Genomic DNA, 13,082 nt, shown 5'->3' on the forward strand with positions numbered 1-13,082 from the left:
GAATAGAAAGCCTAGAAGTAAACCCTTGGATATTTGGCCAAATGATTTTTATTTAACAAGGGTAATACTGGGGAAAGCTCACTCTCTTTGACAAATTCTGTTGAGAAAGTTGAATGTCCACATGCAAAATAATGAAGTTGGACCTTACACCATATACAAAAATTAACTCAAAATGGATTAAAAACCTAAATATAAGGCCTAAAACTATAAAACTCCTAGAATAAGCTGGGCATGGTGGCTCACGCCTGTAATCACAGCACTTTTGGAGGCCAAGGCGAGCAGATCACCTGAGGTCGGGAGTTTGAGACCAGCCTGACCAACATGTTGAAACCCCATCTCTACTAAAAATACAAAATTAGCTGGGTGTGGTGGCTCATGCCTGTAATCCCAGCTACTCGGGAGGCTGAGACAGGAGAATCGCTTGAACCTGGGAGGTGGAGGTTGCAGTGAGCCGAGATTGCACCATTGCACTCCAGCCTGGGCAACAAGAGCAAAACTCTGTCTCCAAAGAAAACCCAGAAATTTATTTTTTCACAGTTCTGGAGTGTAAGGGAAGTCCAAGATGAAGGCACTGGCATCTGGTGAGGGCCTTCTTGATGTGTCCTCGCATGGCAAACAGATGACAAGCTAGTCGAAGTCTGCATAAAGCTTCTTTTGCATAAAGCTTCTTTTATAAGGGCCTTAATCCTGTTAATGAGGGAGGAGCCCTACTGGCCTAATCACCTCTTAAAGATCTCACCTCTTGGCCAGGTGCCGTGGCTCATGCCTGTAATCCCAGTATTTTGGGAGGCCAAAGCGGATGGATCACCTGAGGTCAGGAGTTCGAGACCAGCCTGGCCAACATGGTGAAACCCCATTTCTACTAAAAATACGAAAAAATTAGCTGGGCATGGTAGCGCATGCCTGTAATCCCAGCTACTCAGGAGGTTAAGGCTGGAGGATTGCTTAAACCCGGGAGGCGGAGGTTGCAGTGAGCCGAGATGATGCCACTGCACTCGAGCCTGAGCAACAAGAGTAAAACTCCATCTCAAAAAAAAAAAAAAAAAAACAAATGCCACCTCTTAATACTATTATAGTGACATCATGTAGATTTTGGAGGAGAGACATTCAAATCATAGCAGATGGTAAATTTAATGTTATCTTTTTTTAAAAAAACACAAAGTAAATATAGATATGTAGATCAAAGCTATGCACAGTGGGAAATGAAAGTTTAATTATCAAAGGAACTGTTGATCTGAACATCATATCCATTTAAGGTTGTTTTATTGGTTTTTGGTTTTTGTTTTTGTTTTTTTTAGGCAGGGCCTGGCTTTGTCACCCAGACTGGAGTGCAGTGGCATGATCTCAGCTCACTGTAATTTCTGCCTCCTTGGCTCAAGCCATCCTTCTATCTCAGCCTCCCAGGTATCTGGGACACCACACCCAGCTAATTTTTGTATTTATTGTAGAGATGGGGTTTCGCCCTGTTGCCTAGGTTGGTCTCAAACTTCTGAGCTCAAGCGATCGCCCACCTCAGCCCCTGAAAGTACTGGGATTACAGGTGTGAGCCACCGTGCCTTGCCTAAGCTTTATTTTAAAGGCTGTTTTCAATATTACTTGAAGATTGGGCAATACATGATGCAATCAAACAAAACACAGGTTTCAGGTATGTATAAATACTTATGCTTTATTTCATATATAATGCTGTGTGTTCCTTGACACACACAGTTCTATGTATGCCAACTGGTCACTGTAGTTTATCACAGCAAATACATCTTCGAAAGAAAAATGTTAATGCCCTAGAAATTTTCATCTGAGGTATCTAAGCCCGTAATAGGTCATCATTAAATTGTCTCTGAATTATTGTTGTGTATTATATAATGTGTGTATTTTGTGTATTATATATTGTGTATTATAAGTTACACCACAAATACTACAATATGTTCGCTCACTCTAGAAATTAAAAAGTGGGAGATACACTTGAATAAGTATAATGGATTGACCCATAGATGACTTTATATTACATAAACTACTTAAGACACATTCTTTGTGCTGCTTTTTCTAAAATAGAATATGTTAATATAAACATATTTGAAATTCAAAAAATTGGCCTGTGTCTGTTTTGTTTCTCAGTGCAATTTCTGTTATCAATGTGCTTATAAGTAATAATTTATTAATACTACTAATAAAAAATTAACATGATTGAGAGGAAAAAATCTGGATTAATTAGCTAAAGAAATAAAGCATGTAATTCCAACCCAGGAGAGGGAAAAATAAGTCATAAAAAAAGAAAGTGGGCCAGGTGCAGTGGCTCACACTGTAATCCCAGCACTTTGGGAGGCCGAGGCGGGTGGATCAACTGAGGTCAGAAGTTCGAGACCAGCCTGGCCAACATGGTGAAACCCCATTTCTACTAAAAATACAAAAATTAGCCAGGCATGGTGATGTGCACCGGTAATCCTAGCTATTCGGGAGGCTGAGGCAGGAGAATCATTTGAACCCAGTAGGTGGAGGTTGCAGTGGGCCAAGATCACACTATTGCACTCCAGCGGCGGGTGACAGAGCAAGACTCCATCTCGCAAAAAAAAAAAAAAAAAAAAGAAAGAAACTGGATGAGACAGGAGGATCACTTGAGCCCCAGGAGTTTGAGATCAGCCTGGGTAACAAAGCGAGACCCTGTCTCTACAAAAAATAAAAAAATTAGTTGGGAGCAGTAGCATGCACCTGTAGTCTCAGCTACTTGGGAGACTGAGGCAGGAGGATTCCTTATTCTCCTGAGTTGAGGATGCAGTGAGCTATAATCCTGCCACTGCACTCCTGCCTGGGTGACAGAGTAAGCTCCTGTCTCAAATAAATGAGTAAATAAATAAATAAATAAATGGCCGGGCATGGTGGCTCACGCCTGTAATCCCAGCACTTTGGGAGGCCGAGGCGGATCACCCGAGGTCAGGAGTTTGAGACCAGCCTGGCTAACATGGTGAAACCCCGTCTCTACTAAAAATACAAAAAATTAGCCAGGCGTGGTGGCAGGTGCCTGTAATTCCAGCTATTCAGGAGGCTGAGGCAGGAGAATTGCTTGAACCCAGGAGGCAGAGGTTGCAGTGAGCCGAGATTGCGCCACTGCACTCCAGCCTGGGCGACTGAGTGAAACTCCATCTCAGAAAAAAAAAATAAAAAATAAAAAAAATAAATGTATCTGTCTGTTCTCACACTGCTATAAAAATCTATAATACCTAAGATTGGGTAATTTATGAAGAAAAGAGGTTTAATTGACTCACAGTTCTGCAGGCTGTACAGGAAGCATAGTGAGGGGAGGCCTCAGGAAACTTACAATCACGGCAGAAGGTGAAGGGGAGGCAAGCACATCTTACCATGGCAGAGAGACAGCGAGCTAAGAGGGGAGTGCCACACACTTTTAAACCAGCAGATCTCATGAGAACTCACTCACTATCATGAGAACATGGGAGAAGTCCGCCTCCATGATCTAATCACCTCCCACCAGGTCCCTCCCCCAATATTGGGAATTACAATTCAACATGAGATTTGGGTGGGGACACAGAGCCAAATTACATCAATCAATCAGTAAATAAGAAACTGGCAATCTAAAAGAGAGGAAGAGAAGAGAAAAAGACAAGACAGGTGCAACAACTAAAAAAGCACAAAATAAAATTGTTAGATCTTCTCACTTAATCTTTATATATATAAATATATATAATATATATTTTATTTTTGAGATAGAATCTCGCTCTGTCACCCAGGCTGGAGTGCAGTGGCGTGATCTTGGCTCACTGAAACCTCCACCTCCCAAGTTGAAGCAATTCTTGTGCCTCCACCTCCTGAGTAGCTGGGATTACAGGTACATACCACCATGCCTAGCTAAATGTGTATTTTCAGTAGAGACAGGGTTTCACCATGTTGGCCAGGCTGGTCTCAAACTCCTGGCCTCAAGTGATCCGCCCACCTCAGCCTCTCAAGTGCTGAGATTACAAGCATGAGCTACCACACCTGGCCTCAATCTTCTAAATATTTTGACCTCTTTTACATATTTGCCATTTCCTTCTCTTGTGTGCATTCTGGATCTTTCCCCAATTCTATCTTTCAGTTTTCTGATTCTCTCTTCAGCTTTGTCTAATATGCTGCTAAATTGTTAAATTCACTCATTTGGTTTTTTATTTCAATTAGATTTTTTATTACTAGAAGTTCTGTTTTGTTCTTTTTCAGATCTGTGTTTTCTTAGCTCATCTTTGCAAGTCTCTTTTTTTTTTTTTTTTTTTTTGAGATGGAGTCTCGCTCTCTTGTCCAGACTGGACTGCAGTAGTGTGATCTCAGCTCACTGCAACCTTCGCCTCCCAGGTTCAAGTGATTCTCCTGCCTCAGGTTCCCCAGTAGCTGTGACTACAGGCGTGCACCACCATGCCCAGCTAATTTTTGTATTTTCAATAGAGGTGGGATTTCACCATGTTGGCCAGGCTGGTTTCCAACTCCTGACCTTAGGTGATGTGCCTGCCTCAGCCTTCCAAAGTGCTGGGATTACAGGCGTGAGACACTGCACCCGGTTCAAATTACTCTAAGTATATATTTATACTCCCATCAACAGTACATGTGAATTTCAGTTGCTCCACAACCTCATTAGAACTTGGTATTGTCAGTGTGGTAGATACTGCCAGTTGTCCCAGGATCTACTTTCCCCTTCTTCCTTTAATAACAGATTTAATGTGTTTCACCTGGATTGCAGCTAGGCATGCCCAACCAAATCATAGACAAGATGATGTGGCTGAAAGTAATATGCATCACTTCTGGGTCATGACCTTAGGAAGCATGCTCCTTAGAAGGTATGTTCCCCAAACTCAAGATCTTTTTGATGATGTTCTTTTTGCATTTGGTCTATACTTCCAAATTACTTTTTATGTCCCTGTATTTGAATACATTTGCCTGATAATGAAGGTCCCTTCCCCAGGGTAGTGAATATTTATTGTTTTTGCTTGCCCACATCGACTCCTTCTTCCTAATAGTACCTAAATTTTTTTTCTTGAAATGTTACATTTTCCTCAATATAGTAGTAGAATTTAGATCAGAGTGCCCAGCCCTTTCCCTATAGAAGCTGAAGGGGAGCACTGAAGGCTCCTTCTTTCAGAACCTTTCTCTCACCATCTTCCCATAAATCTAAGAAGTCATTGAGTGGCTTAGGGAGAAAAAAAAAGAGTTGAGCCTTGTTTCTTCTAGCATCCGGAGCCTTGATGGTGGAAGGGAAGCAGCACAGCATGAATATTGCCAAGGTTATATATGACCAGGTTACTCTGAGTCTGGACACAATCCATCGAGAATCCTGGTGAAATGCCTGCCTAAGAATAGATCCCATAGCAGTTAATCTGCATCTAGATCCTGTTGTTTCCAATTGCGTAAGCCACAAGAGCTAGCAGAGGTTTTATTCCAGAGAATGGTTTGTAAACCACCAGCCAATCAGAATATGTCCTCAAACCACTAGCTAGTAAAATGTCACATCCTCTTAGAGGCCTCATTCAAATCACTCTAGTAACCCCAAGAATGAAATGTAACAAGTAAGAAATGCAGCTAGGTTATAAACCTAGCCTGGAGGAGACTCATAGTAGTTGACTTTGACAGCACTGACAATCAGCAGCTGACTTCTCTGGGGTCTCCCACACAAAACCTTCTGTGTATTTGTGCTTCAACTCATCTTTTAGACCATTCTGAATCAGAGCACTTTATATTTTTATTGTTCTTTACTTTTTGTGTTCTGGATTGGTGAAATTAATCTCTGAAAAATGGGCTGGGCTGGGCGCGGTGGCTCACGCCTGTAATCCCAGCACTTTGGGAGGCCGAGGCGGGTGGATCACGAGGTCAGGAGATCGAGACCATCCTGGCTAACACAGTGAAACCCCGTCTCCACTAAAAATACAAAAAATTAGCCAGGCATGGTGGCAGGTGCCTGTAATCCCAGCTACTCAGGAGGCAGAGGCAGGAGAATGGCGTGAACCCAGGAGGCAGAGCTTACAGTGAGCCAAGATCGCGCCACTGCACTCCAGCCTGGGCAACAGAGCAAGACTCTGTCTCAAAAAAAAAAAAAAAAAAGGGCTGGGTTGGTCTTTGTAATGTGAAGTCAATGTTACTAAGCTGTCATGAGGAGCGCATTATACCAACAATGAGGCTTCCTTTAAAGAATTTTTGGGGCTGGATGTGGTCATTCACACCTGTAATCCCAGCAATTTGGGAGGCCAAGGCAGGAGGATTCCTTGGAGCCAAGAGTTTGAGAACAGCCTGCACAAATAGTGAGATCCTATGTCCACCAAAAAGTAAAAAGTTAAAAAATTAGCCAAGAATAGTGGCGCATGCCTGTAGTTCCAGCTACTCTGGAGGCTAAGGCTGTGGGATCGCTTGAGCCCAAGAGGTCAAGGCTGCAGTGGCTGTGATTGTGCCACTGTACTCCAGCCTGGGCGACAGAGTGAGCTCCTGCCTCTAAAAAAATTTAAAAAGGAGATTGGCTGCAGTGACTCATGCTTATAATCTCAGCACTTTGGGAGACTGATCACCTGACGTCAGGAGTTTGTGACCAGCCTAGGTAACATGGTGAAACCCCATCTCTACTATAAATGCAAAAATTGGCCAGATGCGGTGGCTCAAGCCTGTAATCCCAGCACTTTGGGAGGCCAAGGTGGGCAGGTCACCTGAGGTCAGGAGTTCGAGACCAGCCCAGCCAACATTGCAAAACCCTGTCTGTACTAAAACTACAAAAATTAGCCGGGCGTGGTGGTGCATACCTGTAATCCCAGCTACTAGGGAGGCTGAGGCAGGAGCATCACTTGAACCCGTGAGGTGGAGGTTGCAGTGAGCTGAGATTGTGCCACTGCACTCCAACTTGGGCAACAGAGTGGGACTCTTAAAAACAAAACCAAACAAAAAGCAAAAATTAGCCAGGCAAGGTGGCTCATGCCTGTAATCCCAGCTACTCGGGAGGCTGAGGCAAGAGAATTGCTTGAACCCGGGAGGTGGAGGTTGCAGTGAGCCGAGATTGTGCCACTGGACTCCAGCCTGGGCGACAGAGCGAGACGCCATCTCAAAATAATAATAATAATAATTAATTAATTTTTTAAAAATTGCCTGGCACAGTGGCTCATGCCTGTAATCCCAGCACTTTGGAAGGCCAAGGCTGGCGGATCACTTGAGGTCAGGAGTTTGAGACCAGCCTGGCCAACATGGTGAAACCCCATCTCTACTAAAAATACAAAAATTAGCTGGGCATGGTGGTGCACACTTGTAATCCTAGCTACTCAGGAGGCTGAGGCAGGAGAATTGCTTGAACCCAGGAGGCAGAGGCTGCAGTGAGCTGAGATTGCGCCACTGCACTCCAGCCTGGGCAACAGAACGAGACTCCATCTCAAACAAAAAAAAAAACTTAAAAAAAGAACAAATTTTTTGGAGACAGGGATTCTGTATAACAAAAATGACTGCCGGGTGCAGTGGCTCATGCCTGTAATCCCAGCACTTTGGAAGGCCGAGGCGGGTGGATCACCTGAGGTAGGGAGTTCAAGACCAGCCTGACCAACGTGGGTAAACCCTGTCTCTAATAAAAATACAAAATTAGCCGGGGTGGTGGCGCATGCCTGTAATCCCAGCAACTCGGGAGGCTGAGGCAGGAGAATTGTTTGAACTCGGGAGGCAGAGGTTGTGGTGAGCCGAGATCGCGCCATTGCACTCCAGCCTGGGCAAAAAGGGCAAAAACTCCGTCTCAAAAGAAAAAAAAAACAAAAAAACAAAAATGACTATGATCTTTGAAAAATAATTGTGCAGGCTAGAGGCTTTGAGTGGCTGAAGTATATGTTAGTTCCCCGAGAGTAAGAAGCTAGGGGATAGGATCCCCACAGCATCTAGAACAATGCCTAACTTTATCTTGAAACAATGAGGGGAATGTGAAAGGGCCTGTTTAAATAGTGGTGCTGTCTCCCAACTAGGTGCTGAAAGACCCTTTGTGTTGAGGGCAGGAATCTGGTTAGAGGACCTGAGAGCCTTAAGCTATCAGGCCAAGTGGGAAAGGAAAAGGCAAAGAGAAGAGTTTCCACCCACCTCCACCTAATCTTACCTTTCTCTGTCTTCCACTACCATCACTTTTTTCGTTTTCCCACCTTATTTTTTCAAAACTTTTTTGTTTTTTTCTTGATACAGGGTCTCACTCTGTTGCCCAGGTTGGAGTGCAGTGGTGTAATCTCATCTCACTACAACCTCTGCCTCCTGGGTTCAAGCCATCCTCCCATCTCAGCCTGCCGAATAGCTGGAACTACAGGCATGCACCACTATGCCTGGCTAATTTTTGTATTTTTTGTAGAGATGGGATTTTGCCATGTTGCCCAGGCTGGTCTTGAACTTGTGAGCTCAAGCAATTGGCCCATCTCGGCCTTCCAAAGTGCTGGGATCACAGGTGTGAGCCACTGCACCCAGCTTAAAATGTTTTTTTTAAATTGTGACATACAGCACACAGACAGGAAAGCATAAGGGATAAATGTACAGCTCCATAAGTTTTAACAAAGAAAATATTTGTGAAATTACCACTTAGTTCAAAAAATTGGCTGGGTGCAGTGACTCATGCCTGTAATTCCAACACTTTGGGAGGCCAAGGTGGGTGGATCACCTGAGGTCAGGAGTTCAAGACCAGCCTGGCCAACATGGTGAAACCCCATGTCTGCTAAAAATAAAAGAATTAGCTGGACATGGTAGTGGGTGCCTGTAATCCCAGCTACTCAGGAGGCTGAGGCAGGAGAATCACTTGAACCCGGGAGGTGGAGGTTGCAGTGAGCCGAGAATGTGCCACTGTACTCCAGCCTGGGTGACAGTGCTAGACTCCATCTCAAAAAAAAAAAAAAAAAAAAGAAATAGAACATTGTCAGCACCCTAAAAACCCACCCACGTCTCTCGCCACCAGGCCTACTCTTTCCCTTCTTCCCAAAGGCAACTACTACCCTCACTTCTAACATTTTAATTTGTTTGCTTATTTTTGAAATATATGTAAAGTTAATTGTACAATAAATATTCTTTTGAACTACTATTGTTCAACATTTTCATGAAGGTACATTTATTAAATTATAGCATATGGAAAAATGCACAAATCATAAGTGGTACAGCTTGATGAATTTTTCACAAACTGAATGTATCTACGTAACTAGCACACAGATCAAGAAATGGAGCATTATCAGAAGTCCCCTTTGTGCCTGCTTCTAGTCACTATCCCTCTCTCCCAAGAGTAGCTACTATCCTGAGTTCTAACAGTATAAATCAGTTTTATTATTTTACCTTATATATGTGAAAATATACAGTATATACTCTTTTCTTCCTAGCTTTTCTCGCTCAATATTGTTTGTGAGGTTCATCTGCATAGTTGCAGATAGTTGTAGATCACTCATTCTCATTGCTGTTTTGTATTCCATTGTATAAATGTACCACAATTTGACGATTCATTCTAGCGTAGGTGGATATTTGGGTTGTTTTTTCTTCCATTTTCAGCTATTACAAATACTGCCAGTATGGGCAGACATGGTGTGTTACACCTGTAATCCCAGCACATTGGGAGGCCTAGGCAGGCAGATCGTCTGAGCTCAGAAGTTTTGAGACCAGCCTGAGCAACATGGTGAAACTCTGCCTCTACAAAAAATACAAAAATTAGCTGTCCATGGTGCCGTGCACAGTAAGTAGTAGTCCCAGCTACTTGGGAGGATGAGGCGAGAGGGTCACTTGGGCCGGGGAGGTTGAGGCCACAGTGAGCTGTGATCATGCTACTATTTGTTTTTATATAAATTGTATATTTGTGGCCAGATGCAGTGCCTCATGCCTGTAATCCCAGCACTTAGGAAGGCTGAGGTGGACAGATCACGAGGTCAAGAGATGGAGACCATCCTGGCCAACATGGTGAAACCCTGTCTCTGCTAAAAATACAAAAATTAGCCGGCTGTGGTGGCGTGTTCCCGTAATCCCAGCTACTCAGGAGGCTGAGGCAGAATTGCTTGAACCCAGGAGGCAGAGGCTGTAGTGAGCCGAGATCATGCCACTGCACTCCAGCCTGGTGACAGAAGGAGACTCCGTCTCAAAAAATAAAAAATAAAAATAAATAAATAAATAAATAAATAAATAAAATAAAAATAAATAAATAGTATATTTGTACACTGTTGGAACTCAGGATAGTAGTGGGAGAGGATAGTGACTAGAAGGGGCACAAAGGGGACTTCCGGCAATGCTTCCTTTCTTGATCTGGGTGCTAGTTAAATAGATGCATTCAGTTTGTGAAAAATTCATCAAGCTGTACCACTTACGATTTGTGCCCTTTTTTTTTTTTTCTTGAGACGGAGTTTCACTCACTCTGTCGCCTAAGCTGGAGAGCAGTGGCGCGATCTCAGCTTACAGCTTACTGCAAACTCTGCCACTTGGGTTCAAGTGATTCGTCTGCATCAGCCTCCCCAGTAGCTGGGATTACAAGTGTGTGCCACCAGGCCTGGCTAATTTTTCTATTTTTAGTAGAGACAAGGTTTCACCATTTTGACCAGGTTGGTCTCAAACTGCTGACCTCAAGTGATCTGCCCACCTTGGCTTCTCAAAGTGCTGGGATTACAGACATAAGCCACTATGCCCAGCCTGTGCACTTTTTTATATGCTATGATTTAATAAATGTTTCCTCATGAAAATGTTGAACAATGTGATCACTCCAGCCTGGGTGACACGGCGAGACTCTCTCAAAAACAAAAACAAACAAATACTGCCAGTATAAACATTCTTATTTATGTCTCCCGGTGAGCATATCTATGCATTTCTTTTTTTTTTTTGAGACGGAGTCTTGCTCTGTTGCCAGGCTGGAGTGCAGTGGTGCGGTCTTGGCTCACTGCAACATCCGCCTACTGGGTTCAAGCGATTCTCCTGCCTCAGCCTCCCAAGCAGCTGAGATTACAGGCATGCACCACCATGCTCGGCTAATTTTTGTATTTTTAGTAGAGATGGGGTGTCACCATGTTGGCCAGGCTGGTCTTGAACTCCTGACCTCATGATCTGCCCGCCTCGGCCTCCCAAAGTGCTGGGATTACAGGCGTGAGCCACCGCACCCGGACCATATCTATGCATTTCTGTTGGTTATATGCCTTAGAGTAAGATTCCTGGGTCATGGGCTATGGGTCTGTTCAGATTTGGTAGATACTACCAGACAGTATTTCAGAGTAGTCATCCCAATTTACATTCCCACCAGCAGTGTATGAGAATTTCATTTGTTTCACAGCCTTGCCAACCTTCAATATTATATCTCTTATTTTAGCCATGTTGATGAGTTGTACATATACTGGTATCTTATTTTGGCTTTAGTTCACATAACCCTGGTTTCTATTGAGGTTGAATTCCTTTCACATGTATTGATAATTTAACTTTTATTTTATGTGAAATACCTTCACATCTCATTTTTCTCCTATAAGTTGTCATTTTCAAATTGATTTGTGGGATTTCTCTACATTGTCTAAATGAATCCTTTGCAGGTTAAATGCGTCACAAATATTTCCTTGTACTCTGTAGTTTCTCAGTTTCTTTATGAAAGGTATCTATGTATAGATTATATATGTACATGTTTATTTGTATATTGGCTTTATGCCCAGCAATCTTTTGATTCCCATAATTTACCTGTAGATTATTTTGGATTTTGAATGTACACAATATAAGTAAACAATGACAATTTTGTTTCTTCCTCTCCAATACTTATTTCCTTCCTTCCTTCCTTTCTTCCCTTCCTCCTTCTTCTCTCCCTTCCTCCCTCCCTCCTTCCCTTTTCCTTTCTTTTTATACCCATTGCATCAGTAGGGCCTGCATTACAATGCTGATAAGATATTGTATTAGTTTCCTAAGGCTGCTGTAACAAAGCACCACAAACTGGGTGCCTTAAAACAACAGAAATGTATTCTTCACAGTTCTAGAGACTAGAAGTCTGAAATCATGATATTGGCAGAGTCATGCTCCCTCTGAAACCTGTAGGGGAATTCTTTCCAGCTTCTTCTTAGCTTCTGGCGGTTTGCAGCCAATCTTGGGTTTCCCTTGTCTTGTAGCAGCATAAACCCAGAATCCCAGTCTCTGCCTTCATCATCACATAGTGTTCTCCCTCTGCCTCTGTGTCTTCACATGGCCATCTTATTTTAAGGACACCAGATATATTGGATTTGGGGCCCACTCTACTCTAACATGACCTGATCTTAACTAATTACATCTGTAACTACCTGATTTCCAAATGAGGTCACATTCTGTAGTACTGGGTGTTAGAACTTCAACATATTCAACTCATAACAGATGTGATGATAGTGGACGTCTGTACTTTATCTTAGTGGCAAAACTTTCAACTTTTCACCATGAAGTGTGATGTCAGCTGGGTACGGTGGCTCACACCTGTAATCCTAGCACTTTGGGAGGCCGAAGCGGGTGGATAACGTGAGCCCAGGAGTTCAAGACAAGCCTGGCCAACATGGTGAAACCCCATGTGTATATATATATATTTTTTTTTTCTTTGTTTTTGAGACAGAGTCTTGCTCTTTTGACCAGGCTGCAGTGCAGTGGCACGATCTCAGCCCACTGCAACCTCCGCCCCCAGGTTCAAGCAATTCTCCTGCCTCAGCCTCCCGAGTAGCTGAGATTACAGGTATGCGCCACCACGCTCAGCTAATTTTTGTATTTTTAGTAGAGATGGGGTTTCATCATGTTGGTCAGGCTGCTCTTGAACTCCTGACCTCAAGTGATCCGCCTGCCTTGGCATCCCAAAGTGCTGGGGTTACAGGTGTGAGCCACCATGCCCGGCCTAAATTTATACATTTTTCAAAAGATAATGTCAGTCCAAAATATTAAAAACACAACTAACTAGGGTTTCTGGGTTGGGTTCCTGATCTGGGTGCTGATTTCACAAGTGTGATTGGCTTGTGAAAATTTACTATGCTGTATACTTAAGACATGTGTTAAATAAAATTTATAGCAAGTCGTGGGTTTGGACTAACCTGCATTAGGCCCAAGAGAATAAACCAAAATGGAGTTTATTGATGTTGCCATGCCAAAATTAAAATCTTTATCTGACCATTCAATAAACCAGGAGA

Source organism: Pongo pygmaeus, chromosome 15 (assembly GCF_028885625.2).
Source record: "Pongo pygmaeus isolate AG05252 chromosome 15, NHGRI_mPonPyg2-v2.0_pri, whole genome shotgun sequence".
NCBI classification, from domain to species: Eukaryota; Metazoa; Chordata; class Mammalia; order Primates; family Hominidae; genus Pongo; species Pongo pygmaeus.